The 25,301-nt window shown below is 47.1% G+C and overlaps 1 protein-coding gene across 6 annotated transcripts in view; it reads right to left on the bottom strand.

The window, feature by feature from the left end:
* SLC23A1 (solute carrier family 23 member 1) overlaps nt 1–25,301 on the bottom strand; it is a 457,722-nt gene that overhangs the window by 357,591 nt on the left and 74,830 nt on the right. For 2 of the 6 annotated variants that reach the window (XM_073652111.1, XM_073652110.1), the window contains exon 1: nt 12,096–12,300. The exons of 1 other annotated variant lie outside the window; for it this stretch is intronic. The gene's annotated coding sequence lies outside the window, so the exon portion shown is untranslated. Of the gene's footprint in view, nt 1–12,095; nt 12,301–25,301 lie in introns of those variants that run through there. 3 more of the 6 variants (XM_073652116.1, XM_073652113.1, XM_073652112.1) reach the window with 2 other exon arrangements.

Here is a 25,301-nt window from a genome sequence, read left to right on the forward strand (position 1 = left end):
ACGGTTGATGGAATGCTGTCTGGGACACCGGAACTTCGAGACGGTCCTACTATACCTGGACGACGTCATCGTCTATTCCAAGACCTATGAGGATCATCTGGAACACCTGGCAGAAGTGTTTGAAGCCCTGGCAAACTATGGCCTAATGGTAAAACCCTCAAAGTGTCATCTACTGAAGCCAAAGGTACAGTACCTGGGACACGTGGTGAGTGCTGACGGAGTGGCCCCTGACCCTGACAAGATCACCGTGATTAAGGACTGGCCAAGACCATCCAGCATAAAGGAAGTGCGGCAGTTCCTCGGGTTGGTAGGCTACTACCGAAGATTCATTCCCGGTTTTACCAAGAAGGCAGCTCCTATGCAGGACCTCCTGATAGGCCAGTCCAGGAAGGCCAAAAACCAGAAGCCACCCTTCAAATGGGAAAAGCTGGAAGAGGAGTCCTTCCGCCAGCTGAAGATGGCCCTCACGGGGGATGAAATCCTGGCGTACCCTGATTACAGCCAGCCCTTTATCCTCCATACGGACGCAAGCAACATTGGGCTAGGAGCTGAACTGTCCCAGATCCAGCAGGGGAGAGAACGGGTAATTGCTTACGCCAGCCGAAAACTGCGACCCACGGAAAGAAACCCTGAGAATTACAGCTCGTTCAAGCTAGAGTTCCTGGCAGTGGTGTGGGCAGTAACCGAACGTTTCAAGCATTACCTTGCCTCTTCCAGGTTCACCGTGTACACGGACAACAACCCGTTGACACACTTGGACACTGCAAGACTGGGTGCCCTGGAGCAGAGATGGATGGCCCGCCTGTCCAATTTTGAGTTCACGATCAAGTACCGGGCAGGAAGCTCCAATACCAACGCGGACGCTCTGTCCAGGATGCCGAACCTACCCGACGAAGGGGAGGATCCAGAAGAATTGGAAGAGATGGAACTCCTTGCGTTTCACCGTCATGGGATTACCCAGTATTCCCACCGTGTGAGGGGCCAGCGATCCGCTATGTTCAACCCCTTACCCCACTACAACTGGGCGGAGACGCAAGACAGTGACCCCGCAGTCCTTCTGGTGAAGGAAATGCTGACCCAGGCTGACGCCCGCCTGGACCCAGATGCTCCGGAAGAGACCAAGCAACTGTGGACGGAAAAGAGCAGACTGTTTCTCTATAAGGAGAAGTTGTGCCGCAGAATGGTCAATTCCCGGACACATGAACTGATCTGGCAGGTGGTGGTACCGAGACGGGACGCAGCTATGGTGCTGGAGGCCTACCACAATGGGGCAGGGCACTTCGGATGGAAGAAGCTGGAGTTCCTGCTGCGTGAACGGTTCTACTGGATAGGCATGAGAGGAGCCATTGAGAGGTGGTGTAGAGACTGTGGCCCGTGCAATCTAAGAAGAAGGGACCGTGCCAGCCAGAGGACTCCCCTGCAGCCCATCATCACCAGGCAGCCGCTGGAACTGGTCGCTCTGGACCATGTTAAACTGGCTCCAAGCAGAAGCGGGTATGTCTACGCCCTAACCATCGTGGATCACTACTCCCGGTTCCTGGTGGTGATCCCTGTCAAAGATCTGACGGCTCAGACAGCAGCCAGAGCCTTCCAGCTGCACTTCTGCTGCCCACACGGGTACCGGGACCAAGTGCTGACGGACCAAGGACCAGCCTTCGAAGCGGAGGTCTTCCAGGAGTTCTGCAACCTGTATGGCTGCAAGAAGATAAGAACAACGCCCTATCACCCCCAAACCAATGGACTCTGCGAGAAGATGAACGCAGTCTGTGGCCTGAGAAACTGCCCGATCTGGTGGACCTGTATAAACACATCCCGGTAGGTTCCACCAACTGTACCCCGGCTTACCTAATGCGAGCAAGACCTGGTAAGCTGCCTGTTGACCTGGATATGGGAGTCCTGATACCCGAGGACACCTCACCAGAAGCAGACTGGGATACAGAACGGCAGCAACAGTACCGGAAAGTACAGGAGAGCGTCGAGCGAAGTCTCTGTCAATCAAGAGAAAGGCAGGAGAGGACTTATAACCAACATGCTCCCGCTGTTCCCCTGGTACCTGGAGAGCAGGTCTTAAAAAGAAAAAGGCGGCTCCATAAGTTGGACGACCAGTGGGAAAAGGACCCGTACACCGTACTGCCCTCAAGCCACAATAATCCAAAGGTGTACGTCATCAGCAAGGATGGAGGAGAGACCACAGCCACTGTCTCCAGAGACCACCTGAAAAAGTGCCCCGAGAAGTTGCAAAGCACGGATGAAGATCAGGAAGACCCTCAACCCGTAGAGGAAAAGGTGGAAATGATCAGCACCGTACTCGGAGACTTTCCCCGGTCCTGGACACAAGTAAACAACGCTATCGTGGTGCCCGTCCTCACCTTTCTCCAGCCAGCCCCTCAAGTGCCTACAGAAGACCAGGTAGAGCTGGAAGAGCAGCCGGCCCAAGAGGAAGAAGAGTCCACACCAGCAGCACAGGAGAATCAACCCTCTGCTAGTAGTGAGCCTGCCGTGCCCCTAGTGAGCCAAAGAGTGCGCAGACAGCTGCCCAGCTTACCCATAACACCTCCTACACCCTGTAGTGCAGGACCAGTTAGTGAGCTCCGTAGGTCCACTAGAGTCACTAGAGGTCAGATGCCCGCTCGCTGGAAAATATAAAGTAATGCACTGTAAATTTACCTGTTTCTTGAAAATGTTTATGGTTTATGTTTGTTGCCTGTTACTAACTATGTTTCTCAGTTACCCTGCAGATTTATTTGGACTAACAGGTTATGGACGCTGGATAACCGGAACAATTCTTGTAGATAGTTGCACATTGTGCCTCTTGCGAAGACCGCCGCGGAAAAGAAAACCTGTCTGGCGTGGCCTCCCTGCAGCCCAAAGTTGCTAGCTCCAGCCTTGCCGCCACGCCCAGGGCCAACGCAAGGGGTTTGCTTTGGACAGGTCCCCTACTTCGCTTAAAACTTCACCTTGGGTGATATGGACACCCGGTTGCGGACACGCCGTGACCTTTAAAGAACTAAAGCTTCTTGTAAATATGTTCTTGTATTATTGTTATACCCTGCATTTATGTTTCTTTAAAAATGTGTTTAGTCCCGGAGTACTAAAATTTACTAGGGGGGAATGTGGCACCCCAGGGCTCTGGTTGCCACAGTAATAGAAATATTATGTCTGAAAGCAAGTGGGAGGTTTCTCTGGTCAGGAGCCCTAAGCATGCAACACGGCCCACCCAGACCTGGGAGGGGAGTAATCTGCCCTTATAAACTGGGTCTGGCGCGGGATTAGAGAGTGAAGTCCCAGACAGAGACGCAGTCAGGTCTGGAGGACAGCAGACACAGGGAAAGTGACAACAGGAGCTCTGTAGGAGCAGGAGCGAGTGCCAGAGGCTGGAAGCTAGATAGCTCGCCTTGGCTGAAGACACTAACCCGGACACGGAGTCCGAGGCTGTGGGGACATCCAGGTCCAGCATCAGAATCCAACCGGCAGGGGATTCCATGTCCTCTGGCCTTAGAAACCCGAAGGCACGGTCACAAGCAAGGGACCAGCACCGCCATCTTGAAGTGGAGGCTAACGGAAGGCCCCAAGTCACCGGCCATACGGGTGAGCACCACACGGTATACTCAGGGACGTGGGCTACTTCTACCCGCATAGAGCAAGGTAGCCAGGAAAGAGTGCAGATAGTCGGGGAGGCCTACAACTCCACCTGGCCAGGGGAGATCCTGCTTGCTCACAGACTGACCAGGCCCCAACTGCTAACCAGTACTCCCGGGAGGGTCTGCTTTATACCACCAGTAAAGACCCTGAACTGCACCACACATCTCTGTGTTTCATCGCCGCACCAGCACCATTACTACCGGGACGCTCACACCATCACTCCCATCATCCACATTAGCTGCCCTGAGGCAATACTTCTCCCATACTCGGCTGCGCAAATTACATCAGCCTCAGCGGTCTGCAGCGCAGCGGCGGTCCCCACTGACCGCAATCCACGGGTGGCGTAGTCGGACAATTACAATACCAATAGACTGCCACTGGTTTGACCGCCCTGGGCACGGACTGGGTCACCGCCACACGGTGACTACAACCCCCAGCGATCCGGCTCCGGGTATCCCCCTGCACAGCACAGGCCCAGGGGGCGCGTCACATCATCTTACCTGGAGGTCTACGGATTGATTCAGAAAAAGTTTCCGCTATTTTGGATTGGCTACAACCTGATGGTCTCAAAGCATTCTAAAGATTTAACAGCTGTTTTAAATTATTATTGACAGTTCATTAAAAACTACTCAAGTAGTAACTCGGAAGGTCGCTAGCTGCTGGAACTGGTCAGATTCTGCTATTCAAGTTTTCCAAGAACTTAAATCTAATTTTCTACTTGTAACGCACATGGTAGTAGAACCACTGTGCCGTGGGCCAAAAGGAGACTGGAGGGGTGTGACTAGGCAAATACCTGACTCTTCACTAGAGCCCTTCATGTTGTGGTAAGACTTAGCTCTGATGGACGCCAGGTGCTTCTCCAGAATACACCTTAGACACACGGCAGCTAACCCCCAATGGGGTAGGAAGCTGGAACGGCCAGGAATGGATGGCATAGCAGGCACAGGTAGGCGCTGGAGAGGTACTGGCTGGCAGACTCTTCTGGAAAACAGGTGGACACAGCAGGTACTGGCAGGCACGGCTGGTGTACATGTGGACATGAAAGATTCGGGCAGGCCCAGCTGGCATACAGGTGGACACGACAGATACGGGCAGGCACAGCTGGTATACTAGAAAGCAAGGCAGGTGCAGGTAGACACAGCTGGTACACAGGAAGGCACAGCGGGTACGGCTGGAATACAAGAAGGTACGGCAGGTGCTGGCAGACACTGCTGGTATACAGAAAGGCACGGCAGACGCTGGCACAAACAGGTGGATAGAGGCAGCTATACAGGAATAGGGGACCTGACAGCTAACAAGCATGCAGACAAACAGAAAGAACACACTGCTCAAGCACCTCCCAACAGGTGGAGGTGCCTTCAGTAATAAGTGTCTCCCAGCGAGAGGCTGGGGACACTTTAGTATAGTGTGCACTGTGTCTTTAAGAGACCGGGGGTGCATGCACGTGCTTCTTAAGCACAGTGCCTGGGGATCTGCCAGATGTGCACAGACCCTGGGAGACCGCAGTAGCAGGAGGAAGACACCTGCTGAGGCCGGGGCGATGAGTGAGTCAGGGGAGAAGAGGATGAAAATTGCACAAGGACTACAGTACCCCGCCATTTACTTCCCCCTTCTTCAAGTCCACAAGAAATCTCTCCAGTAAGAGAGGGGCATGTCGTTGCCTCTGGGCAGCCTGGCACACAAGAGCCAAAACATGCTGCTGTGCCTGTATTTTTACCAGTGCTGATTAGTGGGTGGCCACCTTGCTGGGTCACCGTTAAAAGGATCATCATTACTTTGGTCACTGGAGCGTGATCACAAAATGCATGACTACAAAAACATGCTGGTAGAGAAACTAGTGATTGTTTTACCACCTGACAGTGGGGGCTCAGTGGAAGAACAAGGCAGAGGCGGAGGAGAAGGTCTCCAACGCAGAGATTAACATAGCTGAAATATGGCAAATTTTTCTCAGCATGCCACAACATCTGGCAACACTATCTGATACGGTATGTATTAGTGTGGCACCCCAGGGGTCTGGTTTCCACTTTAATGTAATGTTATGTCTGAGAGCAGGTGGGAGGTCCTTTGGTCAGGGATCCTGTGCATGCCACACCTCCTGCCCAGTCTTGGGAGGGGAAGAACTTCCCCTATATAAACCCGGGGCTGAGGCAGGGTTAGGAGTCAAGGAGAGTAGAGACGAGAAACAGTCATAGGAAGAAACAGCAGAAGCTCAGTGGGAGCAATACTACTACGAGTCAGGGGCTGGCAGCTGCAGAGCTCGCCCTGACTGAGAAGCTTTCTTACCGGACCCGGCGTCCGAGGCTGTGGGGACTAACTCTTACCCAGCAGCAGAAGCCGACCGGCAGGGGATTTCAGGTCCTCAGGCCCAGAAACCCGAAGGCAAGGTCACACGCGTGGGACCAGCACCGCCATCGTGGAGCGGAAGCCATTAGAAGGCCCCGAGTCACCGGCCATACGGGTGAGCACCACACGGCACACTCAGGGACGTGGGCTACTTATATCCGCTTCTAGCAAGGTAGCCAGAAGAGTACAGTCAGTTTGGGAGGCCTACAACTCCGCCTGGCCAGGGGAGATCCCATCTGCTCAAGGACTGACCAGGCCCCGTTCGCTAGCAAGTACTCCGGGAGGGTCTATCGTTGTTACCAGTAAAGACCCTGAATTACACCGCACCGTCTCTGAGTGGTTCCTGCTACCCCCATCCTCCACGTCGGCTGCCCTGAGGCCATACCCCTCCAGTTGGGGGTTATACTATCACGCTGCACAATTCTACATCGGCCTCAGCGGTCTGCCCTGCAGCGGCAGCTCCTTCGCTGCAAATCAACGGGTGGCGTAGTCGACACTCAAATAACACCTATCAAGACTGCCACACACTGAGTTTGACTCCCTGGGCACGGACCGGGTCCCCGCCACTCGGAGACTACAACCCTCATCTGATCCGGTTCCGGGTAAGCCCCCGTGCGCGAGACGCTGCACGACACAGCAGGCCCAGGGGCGCGTCATTAGCAGGAGGCAGCATTACAACAACATGGTGGAAGAGTAAGTGTCCACACGTATCCACATAGTAACTGATGGGTCTGCCCCATTTAGCTTCTGGGTCTCCAAATTGGACATAAGGCTTACCCTTCATGCCTTAGAGGTGCTGGCCTGTACTGTTGGAAAGTGTGTTTAGCACAGCAGGAGGTGTCATCACAGACAGGCACATCCACCTGTCCACATCCAAAGCTAACATTACTTAAAATGAACCAGACGTGAATCCCACAGGACTTGTCCATACCTTTGAATGACTAGACAACTATACCAGCCAAACCCAGCCAGTCTTCAACTCTATTTTCCATTTTTTTCATTCGAGTGCCTCTTCCCCAAATAAAGACTCAAAAAGCTGTGTTGACTACCTCTTCCACCTCCACCTCATCCTCCAGTTGCACCTCTGCCCCTGATTGTACCTTGTTAGTTTATTTTGGGTTTATTCTATGTTGTTTTCAGTCAGTTTCCTAGAAAAAAACAGTGTTGGATTACTCCTCCCTTGCCTCTTCCACCCATTCCACCTCTTCCTCCAATTGGACCTACGTCTTGTGGTTCTAGATGGTTAGTTTGGTAAATCTAGGTTGTTTTAAGTCAGTTCCATGAAAAGAAAAAGAAAAAAAACACAAAAAAAGAAAAAGAAGTACAAAAATATATGCATATTAGAGAAAAAAATAATAATAGTGTTGGATTACTCCTCCCTTGCCTCCTCCACCCATACCGCCACGTTCACCTCTTCCTCCACTTGGACCTATGCCTCCTGGTCCTAGATTGCTAGTTTTAGTTTTGTAAATTCTAGGTTGTTTACGAAGAAGGACTTTTAATATTATGGGTCAGCAACAGTATCACCACTAGTGGATTCTGATTCATGAAACTGTTGTGACAAAGTCACTGGCAGAGCGTCAGAGGGGAGATATGTTTCAATGAGGCTATTAGCTTCAGTGATGTGAAACTGAAAGTCTTCTCCTGCATGGTATGTGCTGAGAGGGTTAATCAGCCATGTTTAAATGGGCCAGTTTGAGTGAACGACTATAGAGCGAGTGGGAGGTCGTTCACCATATCTCCACCCCAGGGTGTGGTCTGGAGTTTAAATACTCAGCCTGCTGAGGCATTCAGTGTTCAGTAGGTCTGGAGAGAGTAACTCCAGATCTGTTTGTGTGGAGCTATCCTGAACCACGTGAAATTGCTGAACTCTGAGCATGCAGATCCCTGCTACCACAAAAACTGTGCTTTTGTGTTACCATTTTGCTTTGTTTTTCCTGTTTTGCTCAAAGACCCATGTTTTCATTTATGGACTCAGTGTTGGTTTATGCTGCATTTTAATAAGCCAACCAGAAGTTTAAAGAGACAGCGTACCTGTGTCTACATCCATGTGCAGCTGAGTGAGTGATCTACCACAGGTGGCGGTAGAAGTGAGGGCAAGATTCCCAGGAGGCACATGTAATGGCTGAGGACAAACCACATGTTCTGGGTAAAGGCAGCCATAAGCCAGGAAACGAAGACAGACAGTATGGAGGACCTGGTCAAGCATCTTGTGCTAGCCCAGCAGGAGATAAGCAAGCTACTATTGCAAAAGATCCACAAACAGCAGCAGCACCAACAAGACCAGCTCCGACAGCAGCAGCAGATGTAATTGCTTGCAGAGGTGGTTTGTGGGAGGCCGACAGCCCCTCCCCCAACTCCAGGTGAAAACTCATATGTCCGGAAAGCAGTAAGACGAGCTATGCAAAAAATGACCCCGGGCGATGATGCGGAAGCTTTCTTGACTGTGTTTGAGAAGGTGGCAGAGCGGGAGAAGCTACCGCCGGAGCACTGGGCAGAGGTGCTGGTGCCCTATCTGACTGGTGAGCCCTAATAGGCTTATTATGATCTGGCCTTACAGGATGCACAGGAGTATTCTAAGCTAAAAACTGAGATACTGGCACGTGCTGGAGTAACTATGTCAGTCAGAGCCCAAAGGGTCCACCACTGGGCATATTGCGGTGATAAACCACTGTGCTTCCAAATGTTCAACCTTCTGCATCTTGTACAGAAGTGACTGCAGCCAGAGTCCTCCACGGAGTTCAAATGGTCAAGCAGGTTGTCATGGACAGATTTGTGCACTTCCTTCCCAGGCCAGTGCAGACCTGGGTTGCACAGGGTGACCCGGTCGACCTCGTAGAAACATATCAGGTGGTTGAGAGATCCCAAAGGAAGTCAAGTGGTGCTGCATCCCCATACTGGGGTACTCAGAGGGAGCCTGACTCCCAAAAAAGGGATGGTAGAGCCACAACTGGGAGATGTCCAAGGTCCCAAGGGGTTTCTGAGGGCTTACCAAAGGCCACTGGGAAAGACATGATCCGCTGGAGATGCCGCGGGCCTGGACACATAGCCGCCCATTGTCCTATGTCCTCTGAGCAGATGGACTGCAGCAATAGGAGGAGCTTTTGATACTATGCAACGCCTGCAGTGTGGACTACCAGCCCGGTGAGGGGCCACAGTCATGTCTGTTTGTGTGGAGCTATCCTGAACCACGAGTTGCTGATCTCTGACCAGGCAGATCCCTGCTACCACAAAGACTGCGCTTTTGTGTTACCATTTTTCTTTGTTTTCCCTTTTTTACACAAAGGCTGTGTTTTCTTTTATGGACTCAGTGTTGGTTTATGCTGCATTTTAATAAGTCAACCAGAAGTTTAAAGAGACAGCATACCTGTGTCTACCTCCATATGCAGCTGAGTGAGCGATCTACTATAGTGTGCACACATGGGCCTGGACAACTACTCTCTCCCTCCAATCACAACTGTCCCTTAGCTGTGTAATGGCGTCAGTGTGCCGAGCGTGGCGCCGCCGATGGTTTTATAACCTGTGATGAGGTAATGCGACCAGCCAATCACAGTAATGCCACTACCAAGATGGCAATGGCATTACAGTGACTGGCAGGCAATCCTTGCATGTTTATTGGCTATGTAACAGGTCCTAAACATGCAGGGCGGAGATATTAGCATTAAATCCGAGCACCAGCCAATGCTTGGCGAGTGCCGAGCATGCCCAAGCACCCAGATACTCAAATGATATCCGAGTATCACCGAACAGGTTCGCTCATTACTAATAACAAACTTCCTAAAGATAGATTTAAATACTTGGAGGGTACAATTTTTAAAATGGCAATTTGTCAGTTTTCTAACATATCACAGGCCGCTCAAAATTACTTAAAAAGTGAATTGGTCTCTAAAAAATATATTTGGGAATGTTCATTGAAAAAAATGCTGTTTAGAGGGAAAAAAACTGAAAAAAATACTATGAACCTGCAGATATGGGGTTAATCTGCAGGTTAATAGTGTTACTAAACTGCCCGGCACCTGCACTTAACCAAACGCTGAGAGGAGGAAATTAACTTTATTCTCCCTGGCAGCGTCCCAGTTTCAGTCACAGGGGTGGTGCCGGCACTGATTCAGTCACCGCTCTGAGTATAGAGAGTGGCTGCTGTAACCGCACTCCCAGCCCTGACTGACACTGGAACCAGCATTGAAACTGGGAGAATAAAGTTAATTTTCACCCCTCAGCTTTCGGCTAAGTGCAGGCGCCAGGTAGGTTAGTAACGCTATTAATCGTAATATTGTAATGAGAGGCTCGGGGGTCTTCAAAAAATCCTTGGCTGTCATAGGAACCCAACAGTGCCCCACGATCATGTCCCGACGAGTGCATGGAATGACGTGCTCTCCTGCCAGCATGTGTTATATGCCACTGTCAGAGATTGAGAGTGACATTTAAAAGCTCTGCTTTACCTACGGCTGTTAGAGGCAGATGATGGCTGAATAATTCAGCCATCATCTGCCGGGAAAGATGCAGGCTCGGCTTGCATACCCACATCAAAGTCAGGTTGATGGCATATGACATACCAGTATTTCATATGTTGGTAAGGAGTTAAAAATGTAATCCCACAATTATTAATTAATGCATAAAGCTCAGTACACCAAATAGTTCTGTAATTAGTGTAGTGTTCCGCATGCTAAAAAAACCCTTTTAATTTGTTTTGGTTATTTTTGTGTGTTTTCATCTTTTTACTATCCTGTATCTTGCAGAGAGCTAAGTTAAATGTCACCCTATTGATACCATATAATAATTTGGAAAATGCATTTCCCCAAAACCCACATTGTTTCTCCCATTCCTCTCCTGTTTGCTGTGAACATTGCCATTCCTCTAAAAGTTTTCTGCTGTATAATCACAATAGTAAAAGCACACAGGAGACTCACTAATAATAAACACTCCTTTTAAGGGCTGGGTTTTTGAGAACAAGCATAGAGTGGATGGTAGGTTGTTCTCCATATCTCCACCCCAAGGTTTAAATAGACGACCTGCTGAGGCATTCAGTGTTCAGTGTATCTAGAGAGGATAGCTCCAGAGAGAGGAGCTTGTGTTTTTGTGCTAACTTGAACCAGGTGCTTTGCTAATCCTGAGTGGCTGGACCCCGGCCGATGTAAGGACTGTGTTGTATATTTTCTTTTGTTTTGCCTTTATGCCAGAAGGGCCGTGTTTATTTTTATGAACTCTACATTGGGCTATGCCATCTTTTAATAAACCAATAAGAAATTTAAAGAAACAGCGTTTCGTGTCTACCTCTGTGTGCAGTCCAGTGAGCCTGTCTACCACAAAGGGAAGAAATGAATGAAAGGCAAGGAGGACATACTGTGCACACTTGACTACCAAAACAATGAACATATAGATAGCATATTGGGTTTTAGTGAGAGGCTACAAATTCAATAACAGACCATTTAAAAAAATGACTGTATTTGCAAATTTAAACGATTTGAGATCTAAAACCCAATGAAGCACCAATAACATTTTGGAAATACTCAGTCAATGTCTCTCTACTGTAGGGGTTTCAGCTCTCCGGTAGCTGCTTGGATATGTAGCAGCACAGGTTTTTTATATCAAAACAAAGCAAAGTTTATTATTATCTTTCATAAACTTTACAGCTCCAAAACGAAAAACGTTTTTCTTCAGCACAAATGAATAACCACACAGACCTTTCTTCAGCATCAATAAATAACAAAACAGTTCTCCCTTTGCGTAAGTGAAAGTTAATCAAATGACCTCACCAACTTCGTATTAAAGAAACCTCTCAGTCTGCTGTACAGACTGTCCACCAGCTATGTCTTACTCCAGCCTCAGCACTTTTCTTAGGCCAGTAAGACTCGGGCTGAAGTATGGGAGCGACTTTTTCCACACAGGCTCTTTTGGTCACCCCTAAATCCCGGAACCAAAATCCAGTCAAAAATAAAACCATCTCAGTAACACATATCTGCCATCCAGGACTTTACCTCCAGATTTCTTAAACCACCTTCAGTATATCCTATTTAAAGTGCAGGGGCAAAATGTTAATCTATAAAATAAATTAAAATTATACATAATAAGTGTGAAAGTTTGAAATTATTAAGTGCAAACATGCTTACCAAATAAATTGTGATAGGTGGCCCACAGATAAGCACTTTTGATGAGCTGTATTAATATATTAGCAGTTTAGTATTCACTTTCTTCTCGTAACTTTCCTCTTGAGTCGTAAGACACTAGAGAGCTGTGAAGAAGTCTAGAATGTATTTATACTTTTCTACTGGTGTACTTGCCTACTGTTCTATTAGTGACATTGTCACTTTGTTCAAGGTTTTGTTTTTGCCAGTATACACCTAGCAGCAATCACTGTATACCAGTTTTTAGTCAATCGACCATCAGAAACAACAAACACATCTGTTGTTGACAAAGGAATTAGTGATTTACATGAGGAAACACTTTTCATTAGGGCATGAGTCAATTTCACCTGTACAGTAGAACCCTGGGAAGATTCCAGTCTAGCATTTTCTATTTCATCATATCTAGAGACAAGCTTTCCACACCTTAAGAGTATTCTGGTTTCAGCAAGTAAAAGCTAATCCTTTGTGTAATGAAAAGATATTAAATATCCCAGCATACCTTATTCATCAACATCACGTGATTTTTAAGATACCTGCTTGCAAAAATCTGTTCTTGGCACTTTATGAACATACAGGTTTACAACTTGCTACACTTAAATATTCTGAGAACTGTAATTAAATCTTAAAGCACCAAGCAATTTTTGGATTTTCTGCTTTCAAATTTTCCTCCGCTTCTTCCTAGAGATATCAGTTTTTACATTCCCATTTACATAGACATGTGATTGCTTGTTTTTTCTGTGGGATGAGCTATAGTTTTGAATGACACGGTTCATTTGTGTGCTAAAAATGCCTCGGAATCATGATTCTCCAGGTTAGTTTGATTACAGCAATACCAAACTTTGTTAGCTTTATTTTTTTAAGTGATGAAAAAGTTAAGAACTTTTCTGAGACCTGTAAAATATTTATTTTACCATCAATGGAGTTGTATAAGGGCTGATTTTTTTTGCTTGGTAAGCTGACAGTTATATAAATATCAACTTGGCATAGATACATTTAGAATGCTTTTTAATGCTTTTTTAGGGAGGTGTGGTGGCCAAAACAACTCTACAATTTAGAAATGTTTTTCTTTACTTCATTTACCTTATGGGTTAATTAATTTAAATATTTTGATGGATCAGACTTTTATGAATGCAGTGATACCAAATATGTTTATTTTATTATAGAAATATTTGTAACAGAGAAAGTGGGTAATTTGAGTATTTATATTTTAAATGTAACTTATTTTTTATTTTTTTCATTATTAATTTATTTTATAGCTCCTTGGGGCACATAAGTTTTTGACCACTTGTCATATATAGTGCAATACCGTGGTATTGCTGTATATAGTGATAAAGGGGTTGTCCAGTCTAAATAGATAAGTATGCAGTCACTGTGTGACTGCAGACATACTGTATGTATACTCCCAGGACACGCACTGTGCGCTGCGAGGATTTGCTGGTTTCTGAGGCAGGAACGGTGGTTATGTATGCAATATGCAAACTCCCAGGCAGAAGCTGTTTAGTGGGTGCAACCTCGCTCCATACAAGTGTATTGAGTGAGGGCACTGCCTTATAGTGGGCAAGGCTGTCCCTTGGGTGCTGTCATCTAGTGGGCATACACATTGTCTCCTAAGAAACACAAGAGACAATTTTCTGAGATACAAAATGGCTGTCATGGGGGCCTTCAGCAGGCTCTGGCTGCCATGGAAACCCATTGGCAAACCGTGATCATAACATCGATGGGTGCCAGTATGCAGATCCATGGCCGCTCCATTTAAATGCAGCTGTCAGAGATTCACATTGGCATCTAAATTTTAAAACATATAACCAATACAACAATAAAATGTGACAGGACTAAAGTGAGTAAGAATATATAAAAGTACAAAAAATTGTTTTTTTTTAGTCATTTTTAGAAAAGAAGGTGTTCAGTGGGAAAAATAAGTATTTGATACACTGCCGATTTTGCAAGTTTTCCCACCTATAAAGAATGGAGAGGTCTATAATTTTTATGGTAGGTACACTTCAACTGTGAGAAACAGAATCTAAAAATAATAACTAGAAAATCACATTGTACTATTTTTAAATAATTAAATTACATTTTATTGCATGAAATAAGTATTTGATCACCTACCAACCAGCAAGAATTCTTGTTAGTTGTTCTTTAAGAAGCCCTCCTACTCTACATTCAGCCCTCCTACTCTACAAACACCTGTCCACACACTCAATCAATCACACTCCAACCTCTCCACCATGGTCAAGATCAAAGAGCTGTCTAAGGACACCAGGGACAAAATTGTAGACATGCACAAGGCTGGGATGGGCTACAGGACAATAAGCAAGCAGCTTGGTGAGAAGGCAACAACTGTTGGCACAATTATTAGAATATGGAAGAAACACAAGATGACTGTCAATCTTCCTCAGTCTGGAGCTCCATGCAAGATCTCGCCTTGTGGGGTAAGGATGATTCTCAGAAAGGTCAGGAATCAGCCCAGATCTGCCCAAGAGGACCTGGTCAATGACCTGAAGAGAGCTGGGACCACAATCTCAAACATTACCATTAGTAACACACTACGCCGTCATGAATTAAAATCCTGCAGGGTATACAAGTTCCCCCTGCTCATGCCAGCAAATGTCCAGGCCCTTTTTAAGTTTGCCAATTACCATCTGGATTATCCAGAGGAGGCATAGGAGAAGGTCATGTGGTCAGATGAGGCCAAAATAGAACTTTTTGGTATCAACTCCACTTGCCGTGTTTGGAGAAAGAAGGATGAATACAACCCCAAGAAATTAAGTATTTCTTCTTGAAAATTATTACAATTACACATGTTTATTTCCTTTGTGTGTATTGAAAAACTACAAATAAAACAGGAAAAAAAGCTAATTTGACATAATTTCACAAAACCCATAAAATGGGCCTGACAAAATTGGTGGCTTCTCTTTCCAAAATTGTGAGTAAAAACTTTGTTTCAAACGTGTGATGTTCATTCAAACTCACTTGCGGCAAGTAACTGGTGGGGGAAATATGAAAATCACACCTGAAACCAGATAAAAAGGGAAGAAGTTGAATCAATCTTTGCATTGTGCGTTTGTGTGTGTGTGCCACACTAAGCATGGAAAATGGAAAGAGGAGAAGAGTGTTACTTTGGGAAAGCAGAATAGCCAGTGTGTGCTCATGGGGGGCGTCTTGTGAGAGGACCAGACGGTGCACTCCAGCAAGCGTCGCTCTAGCCATGGAGACGCGCTATGGCTCATTGTGGGCGTGTGGGGAAGAAACAAAAGACCAGGCTGTGTAGGCGTTACAGTAGTCAGGTGAAGCAACGTCACTGTGGGCGGAGTCTGGAGTTTGTGCACTACAGGAGTGGGTCATGGCTCTTCATAAGCATCCTGGTTGGTATGAGAACGCGATGCCAGGGTGTAAGAGGAGTCTGAAAGGATGTTGGCAAACCGCAATAGTATGAGTGGTAAATACCGCATAAGTGCTAGAAGGATCCCTTGAGCATCTGTGGAAGTTGAAAAAGGGGGATGTGGCAACACATAGAATGCTGACAAAGATACATCATTGAAAAGACCATACTTTTCGTAGGAAGTGGTGCCAGGACACAGATAAACTTGAAGTGGGCTACATTAAGTGCGGTTCTAAAGTAAAAAGAAAAGAACAGGGTATTAACATAACACAATGTTTAACAATGGTATCTTCCTCATGGTCAAAATTTTTAAAGAGACAGTATTTAGGTAAATATGCCATCTGAGTTTCCATATTGACAAAATGGTAAAAAAGAGATATCAGTACACCCCAAAGATCTGCATAGATGTCCCCAATAAATAACATTATATACAATATATAAAGTATATACAAATGATAATAATGCAAACTACATTTAATGTAGTAAATAGATAATTAATAAACCAAACCATTTCAAGTTTTATCTCTCCCTGTGTAGAAAGTGTACTAGAGAATCTAGAATATAAAAATTATTTTATCTTTACATCATTATAGATAAAAGGGGAGGAATGCTCGGGATTGGTTCACATGAAAGACTGTAAATCATAGTCTCGATTAAGGCCTTTTGGTGTAAGGGTTTTAAGAAGTGATGAGCAAGCACTAAAATGCTTGGGTGCTCGTTAGGCGGGTCGAGCAAATCGTAATGCTCGGGTGCTTGACCCGAGTAATAAGTATAAAGGAAATCAATGGGAAACTTGAGCCGGAGGTCTGGAGGGGGTCTAAAAATTGATCAAATTGATGGAAACAGCACTGAAATGACATGGGAACAACATAGGGAAAACCCCTGGAAGCATCTCTGAATGCCAGGTCGCTGCTGTGAACAATGTTGTCAGAGTATTACGCCACTTTTACGGACTGACAATAAAACATAATAAAACAAAGATAAAATGGATTTTCCTTTTCCTGGAAAATGTTAAGAAACATTCTTTCAAGGATAATGACATGTATATAAGGCAAAATAAATAACAAAAAAAATGCTCCTCCACACCTTGGGCTATGTTCACACGTAGTGTTTTTGCACGTTCACATTGCTTTCAACGGTGAAAAATAAATTCATCAGTAAATGTAATTTTAATATTTACTACCTTATCTGGCCATGTGGTATGAGACATGATTAGACACATCCTGTTTAATTTATAAAGGAGGGACTCTGAAAGTCACAAAGCGTATTTTTACAGGGCCATCAGTCAGCCCTCACTCTTTGTAGAGGGCCATCAGGCGGCCCTTACTATTGTTAGAGGGCCAACAGCTGGCTATGCTTTACATAGCCGTATATTGCTACTGCAATATAATTTATCCATCTGAGCAGGGCCAGCGTCAGCACCAGGCGCACCCGGGCAAGTGCCGGGGCCCTGAGCAGGCGGGGGGGGCCACTCACCGTTGGGCACCCTGCTGCACTATGGGACCCGTGAGCGGAGGAGAGCCGTGTCAGCGCCCGCTCCCCCCCGCTAGCTCAGGGCCCCGGCAGCCAGCACAATACTTAAATCTCCCCGTGCCTCCACAGCAGCTCCGGTCTCTTCCGCGGCTGCTGCACTGTGACGTCTCAGGTCAGAGAGCGCGGTAATGTCTTTCCACCGCGCTCTCTCCTGAGCTGTCACAGCGCAGAGCGGGAAGACGCCGGCGACGCTGGAGTCCGGAGCAGCAGCAGCAGGTGAGAAGTGAGGTGTGTTTGATTTTTTTTTAATGTATGAAGGCATGGGGCATTATAAGGGAGGGGGGGTGGGGGTTGTGATATCCTGCATGGTGTGTTGTAAGGGGGGGGTGACATCCTGATGGGGCATTATAAGGGGGGGAGGTGACATCCTGCATGGGGCATTAAAAGGGGGGTAAGTGACATCCTGCATGGGGCATTATAAGGGAAGGGGGTGTGACATCCTGCATGGGGCATTATATGGGGGAAAGTGACATCCTGCATGGGGCATTATATGGGGGGGAAGTGACATCCTGCATGGGGCATTATAAGGGAGGTGACATCCTGCATGAGGCATTATATGGGGGGAGAGGTGACATTCCTGCATGGGGCATTGTAAGGGGGGGGAGGTGACATCCTGCATGGGGCATTAAAAGGGGGGGAAGTGACATCCTGCATGGGGCATTATAAGGAAAGGGGGTGTGTGACATCCTGCATGTGGCATTATATGGGGGGGGAAGTGACATCCTGCATGGGACATTATATGGGGGGGAAGTGACATCCTACATGGGGCATTATAAGGGAGGTGACATCCTGCATGAGGCATTATATGAGGGGAGCAGCCTGCGTGGGGTATTATATGAGGGGAACAGCCTGCGTGGTGCATTATGTGGGGAGAACAGCCTGCGTGGGGCATTATGTGGGGGGAACAGCCTGCGTGGGGCATTATGTGGGGGGAACAGCCTGCATGGAGCATTATGTGGGGGCACAGCCTGCATGGAGCGTTATAAGGGGGCCAGTATTCTGTATGGTGGGTTATAAGGGGGCTAGTATCCTGTGTGAAGCGTTATATGGGGGCCAGTATCCTGTATGGAGTGTTATATGGGGGCCATTATTCTGTATGGAGCGATTTGCCGGTTTCTGAGCTATTGTGGAATTTACAATAGATATCTGTCATGTAATGTAAGAAGTGAAATCTGTGGCATTGTACTATATATATATTTCTCTGCCATATCTGTGCATCATGAATTGTGGTATGTGTTAAAGGGGCCCACTGAGACTCTTTCGCCCAGGGCCCACAAAAACCTGGAGCCGGCCCTGCATCTGAGGTAGGCAATTTTTCTTTTTTGTATTAATACTCTAAAGTTTGAAACTTAGAGGCCCTCACAATTTATAGAGTGCCAGCAGGCGGCCTCCACTATTTTTACAGCAGGCATCTTGGGGACAGATGAGACCAAGATAAAGCTTTTTGGTAAAGCACATCATTCAACTGTTTACTGTAGATGGAATGATGCCTACAAATAAAATAACGCAGTACTTACAGTCAAATATGGTGGCAGTTTAAAGATATTTAGAGGTTGTTTTGCGGCCTCTGGCACTGGGTGCCTTGACTGTGTGCAAGGCATCATGAAATCGGAATATTCCCAAAGGATTTTGGGTCTTAATGTAGTGCCCAGTGTCAGAAAGCTGGATTTGCATCCTAGGTCATGGGTCTTCCAGCAGCAGGACAATGACCCCAGACATACTTCAAGAAGCACCCAGAAATGGATGGAAACAAAGCACTAGAAAGTTCTGAAGTTCGGGTAATTCCAGCTCCACTATCATCAAATCTCCCACCACTACCTTTTACATACAGAGGCTGGAGAGAAAGTGTGAATGACACATTAAATCAATAAATTTTGTTAACTTTGATGAATTTCTGTCAAATTTGAAAAATTTCTGTCAACTATGATAAATTTCTGTCAACTTTGATAAATTTATAAGTACAGATCACTGTAAAAATTATGAATCGGTCAATAAGTGTATGGAAAGAATCAATTCAAGTTATGGACTGTGGAAGAGATATATGTGACCAGAATGAACACTCCTTTCCAGCAGATGTTACCACCTAGCACCTGTCCCTAATCTAAAAGCAGCTAACAGTGGTATTAATAGGGAATAGAATAGATTTTTTTTGGGGGGGGGGTTACAGCAGCAAGCAAGGAGTATAAGGCAATAATCCCTGACTAGATGCCTGTAATACGCTATCCCTAGTGCTATAGCTCACGCATACACAAATTGCAAATAAGAGAGGCAATATTGTAGAATATATAATCAATTTGAAAATACCTCTTAAAAAAAAATTCCCATTATTAAGGAGTGGGTCTACTATACTGTTAATTGTGCGTATGCAGTAAGTGCAAGGGCTGCCAAAAAATTGGAGGCATTCCAACACCCATTTGAAGAGACGTAGTGAAGGGCCTCAGTAAAAAAAAATGTTCCCATTATTAAGGAGTGAGTTTCCTAGACTGGTAATGCCCAAGTACTAAGTGCATGGGCTGAAAAATATTTACCTCTTGGGGTATACATATATATTGTAAAGAATATTAGAAGTAGGCCTCTAAAAATTGTTCATGCGGGCATCATAAATTCCCTTAAAAAAATTAATGAGGGTGTTGCATGATAATCACCCTGTTGATATGGTGGTGGAGGATGAGGAGGAGGATGACATAAAAGAGACAAAATCCTGTTGCGTATACCCATGTCTGAGTGTGAAGGGGTGCATGGAAATAGACCAGAAAAAAAATGGATTTGAGTTTATGTTCCACTGCTGTCATCCAGTGGTGTCTGGTCCAATCCTGGTCTTGTTCATTTTGATAAGAGTCAGCCTGTCAACATTTTGAATTGACAGGCGGATGCACCTATCAGTTATAATACCACCGACGGCACTACAAACCTGCTGTGACAAAACGCTAGCGGCAGGGCAGGCCAGGACCTCCAAGGTATAGAGCAGGGGTCCTCAAACTAAGGCCCGCGGGCCACATGCGGCCCGCGGAGGACTTTTATCCCGCCCGCCGGGCTATGGGCGGAGGAGAGGGGAGCGGTGTCAGCGCCCGCCCTTCTCCCCCGCTTGCTCAGGGCCCCGGCAGGCGGATGCTTACCTCTCCCCATGCTTCTGCAGATCCGCTGTCTTCCTGCTCTGCGCTTCCTGTGACGTCTCAGGTCAGAGGGCGCAGTGACGTCTTTACACCGCGCCCTCCCGAGTGCCGTCACAGGCAGCGCAGAGCGGGACGACGACGCCGCGACACTGGAGTCCAGACCAGAGTAGAGCAGCGGCAGCAAGTGAGAAGTGAGGTGAGTATTGGATTTTTTTTTTTAATGTATGGAGGCATAGGTCATTATATGGGGGGGGGTGACATCCTGCAAGGGGTATAATATGGGGGGTGACATCCTGCATGGGGCATGATATGGGGGGCGACATCCTGCATGGGGCATTATATGGGGGGGTGACATGCTGCATGTGGCATTATATGGAGGGGGTGACATGCTGCATGGGGCATTACATGGGGGGGTGACATGCTGCATGGGGCATTATATGGGGGGGTGACATGCTGCATGGGGCATTATATGGGGGGTGACATGCTGCATGGGGCATTATATGGGGGGTGACATGCTGCATGGGGCATTATATGGGGGTGACATGCTGCATGGGGCATTATATGGGGGGGTGACATGCTGCATGGTGCATTATATGGGGGGGTGACATGCTGCATGGGGCATTATATGGGGGGGTGACATGCTGCATGGGGCATTATATGGGGGGGTGATGCTGCATGTGGCATCATAAAGACAGGGGAGTGATATCCTGCATGGGGCATTATATGGGGGGTGACATCCTGCATGGGGCATTATATGGGGGTGACATCCTGCATGGGGCATTATATGGGGGGTGACATCCTGCATGGGGCATTATATGGGGGGGGGAGGGACATCCTGCATGGGGCATTATATGGGGGGTGACATGCTGCATGGGGCATAATATGGAGGGGGTGACATGCTGCATGGGGCATAATATGGGGGGGTGACATGCTGCATGGGGCATTATATGGGGGGTGGCATCCAGCATGGGGCATTATGGGGCATTATAAGGGGGGAACAGCCTGCATGGGGCATTATAAGGGGTGGAACAGCCTGCATATGGCATTATAAGGGGGAAACAGCCTGCCTATTGGGAACATTTACCTGCCCATTGAGGACCTATGCTGCCTATTGGGGATATTTATCTGCCTATTGGGAATGTTTACCTGCCTATTGGGGACATTTACCCTCCTATTGGGGACATTTACCTGCCTATTGGGGACATTTACCTGCCTATTGGGGATATTTACCTGCCTATTGAGGACCTATGCTGCCTATTGGGGACATTTACCTGCCTATTGAGGACCTATGCTGCCTATTGGGTACAGTTACCTACCTTTTGAAATACCGGTTGATTTAACTTTACTTGTTCTTCATTTTAAATATTGTATTTGTTCCTGTATTGTTTTTTTTACTACAAAATAAGATATGTGCAGTGTGCATAGGAATTTGTTCATAATTTTTTTAAAAAACTATATTCCGGCCCTCCAATGGTCTGAGGGACCGTGAACTGGCCCCCTGTTTAAAAAGTTTGAGGACCCCTGGTATAGAGGGACAGTTTATGTCACATGTGCTACTTGGATACCCAATAGTTGTAAGGCACAGAGGAATCATGGAGGACTCAGGTATGGTAGCTAAGGTTCTCCTTCAGCAACTTCTAAAACTTTTCTCTCCTTGTCAGAGTACCCCACGCATCAGTTCCTGGGGTCAGAGAAAACTGTCTTAGACCTTTGAGAGTGTTCCCCTGGCTCTCCTGCATCTGGTATGTGTATGTCTCGCCTGTACTCCTTGGTTGTCCAAGGAACTGTGACCTCTGCCGCCAGCATTGTCAGATGGGAATTTTTTTAATAATTCTTCAACTAGAGCCTTCTGTTACTGCAACATTTTTTGTAGACCTCTCCACCAGGGGAAGGAGAGATAGAAAGTTCTCCTTGTAGCGTGGGTCTATAAGGATGACCAACCAGTAATGCGAGGGTCACGGGAAAGTCAGCGGAACATAAACTCAGCCATGTGCTCCAGACTGCCAACAGCCAAGACTTTCTTGTTCCCACCAAGAGGACGATTGTCCATCATCTCCTCCTCCTTGTCCTCCTTTTCAGGCTATCCACGACGGGATGAAGATGGTGTGGGTAGTACCATCTGTAGCGCAGCTCCTGTTCCTCCTCCTCATTATCACCCAATCCGCATTGAGAAGATGAGATGAGGCTGGGCTGTATAGCATCACCCTGTATAGTTTCTTGCTCCATCTCAACTTGCTCTGCCTGCAAAGCCTCCTCTTTAATTGTGAGCAGCAAGCGTTTCAGTAGACAGAGAAGCAGGATGGTGATGCTAATTATGGCGTCATTGCCATTCACCATCTTGGTGGTGTCCTCAAAGTTTTGGAGATCGACACAGATGTCAGACATCCATGCCCACTCATCAGCTCTTATGTATGGAGACTGACCGGAATACCGACGGGCGTTTTGGAGCTGGTACTCAACGTCTGCCCTCTGTTGCTCACAAAGCCTTGCCAACATATGCAACCTTGAGTTCCAAAATGTTGTGACATGGAACATCAGTCGGTGAGTTGGAAGTAGCAAACGCTGCTGAAGCACTGCCAGGGCGGTGGAAGCTGTAGCTGACTTGCGAAAATGGGCACACAAACGGTGTACTTTCACAAGCAGCTCAGGCAGATCAGGGTAGGTTTTGAGAAACTGCTGAACTACTAAGTTGAGCATGTGGGCCAGGCATGGTACGTGTGCAAGGTTGGCAAGCATTAAGTTCCAGCCATTGTCACACACGACCATGCCTGGTTGTAGGTTCAGGGGCGAGAGTCACAGATCTGTCTGCTCTTTTACAGCTTTCAACAACTCTTCAGTGGTGTGCGGTTTGTCACCTAAGCAGATTAGCTGCAGCATAGCTTGTTGCCACTTGGCCGAGGCAGTGCTGCAGTGCTTCCAGCTTGCGACTGATGTTGTTGACGTTTTGGAGATGGAGGCTGAGGAGAAGGTGCAGGAACTGCTGCAGAAGGTGGGGGCAACCCTGATTGAACCAGAGCCTGCAATCCTCGGTGACGGTAACATGTGTTCTGTCCCAGGGTCTGACTGGGTCCCAACTTCCACAATATTCACCCAGTCTTCTGTCAGGGAAAAGTAGCATCCCTAGCCACAAGCACTTGTCCAGGTGTCCGTGGTTAAGTGGACCTTATCAGTGACTGCATTGGTGAGGGCACAGGTAATGTTATGAGACATGTGCTTGTGTAATGCGGGGATGGCACACCGAGAGAAATAGTTTCGGCTGGGGACCAAGTACCGAGGGATGGCTGCCGCCATGAGGTTGCGGAAAACGTCCATCTCTACAAGCCTAAATGACAACATTTTCAGGACAAGGAGTCTGGAATTGTGGCCGTTTAGTATTTTGGCCTGTGGGTGGTTGCGTATTTGCGCTTCCATTCCAAGGACTGGGGTAGGGACAACTGAACGCTGTGCTGGCACAAGGACGTGGACATGGTTGCTGACGGTGGTTTCAAATGTGAAACGACAGGTGGAGAGTGAGAGGCATCTTCACCTAACTCATGGACAGGGGATTGGCGTGCATGTACAATAGGGGAAGAGGCAGTGGTGTCACCTGTAGACACTGTTTCTGGACCCTGACGTTCAGACCAACTAGTTAGGTGCTCTGGTGAACAGTTTCCTGCCTTGTGTCTGTGGCCACCCCACTTCCTCTTCCTGCCTGTTGTGGTGCTATGGATCTCTCCTTCTCTGCACTGCTGTCCTCACTGTGCATGTCACCTTCCCAGGTTGGGTCAGTGACTTCATCGTCCACCATTTCGTCTTCCACATCCACACACTGGTCCTCCTCCTGACTGGGTGGAATTTGTGTCTCATCATCATCCACCTCTTGTGACAGTAACTGCAGTTTCCCATCGTCGCCTTCTTCTGACCATGGCTGCTCAAATATTTGGACATCACTACATGCGATCTCCTCATGTCCCGCTTGAAGCGGGAGGGGCGAGAGGCCCGAATCTATAACTGGAAATGTGAACAACTCTTCAGAGTGTCCAATTGTGAGATCACTTGTCTCTGGGCACTCAGCATGGAGGGAGGAAAGTGGATCAGGGTGAGGATTATGTGGTCCAAACTCATGGCCACTGAGACTGGATCATGTGGTGCTGGCAAACTGACTGAAAGCATTATCTGCTATCCAACCAACAACCTTTTCACACTGGTCTGGCTTCAAGAGTGGTGTTCCGTGGCCCACTACAAAGTGGGACAGGAAGCTAGGTCGATATGATGTGGGTGTTTGTTCTGCCTCTGCAGAAGGCACAGTTTCATCTTGCTCACAGCTTTGGCCTCTGCGTGCACCATCAGCATCATGTCCACTTCCACTTCCCTTACCACGCGCCTTGCCCATTTTAAATTGAGTATAATATTTTGCTGCTTACAATGAAATCTGACCACCTCAGATGGACAAGTTTCACTGCAATAGAAGTTTAGTGATACTTTTGGTTAGCGGCCAAGTCTGGATGTACGTTTTGTGACAGTGTCACTGGTTTTATATGTGAGGGGAGGTATGTGTCACTCAGGATGCTCTCCTGTGTGAACTAAGACCTACTTTATTTTCTGCCAGCGTGTTATATGCTGGTGGGTTTACTCTATTAAAGGGTGTGCGGATTTATGGGAATGGCAAAGAGGGCGGGACACCATTCCCCCTACCTCCCCTCAGGGTGTGGCTGAGCAATGTATAAAAGCTCAGTCCTTTTTTTTTCTCTGGAGTGTGGTCTGGAGAGTGAAGTCTACAGACAATGTTGTGGAAGCTGCAGAGCTTGTTACAAGGACTTTGCCTGTGCAGTTATACTATCGAGAGCGGGCGGAACCCGCTCACCTATGGACTGAGCTATATTTTTTTTTGTTTTCCCGTTTAACCCAGATGGGTCATGTTTATTTTTCCTGTGGAACCCTGCATGAGTTTATGCCAGATAATAAACCAGCAGAAAGGTAACCTGAGAACGTGTGTCCTGAGTCTGCCTCTGGGAGAGCCGAGCGAGTCATCTTGCCACAGTTTTCAACGCAGATCTGACGCACTTTAAATTGAATAATATTTTGCAGATTCAATAAAATTTCACGATTATTACCACAGTAAAATCTGACCACCTCAGATGGACAAGTTTCACTGCAATACAGAATAGCAATGATATTGGTTAG

This window comes from Phyllobates terribilis, unplaced genomic scaffold (assembly GCF_046119375.1).
Source record: "Phyllobates terribilis strain yellow unplaced genomic scaffold, ASM4611937v1 Scaffold_11__3_contigs__length_659146591, whole genome shotgun sequence".
In the NCBI taxonomy this organism is placed as follows: Eukaryota; Metazoa; Chordata; class Amphibia; order Anura; family Dendrobatidae; genus Phyllobates; species Phyllobates terribilis.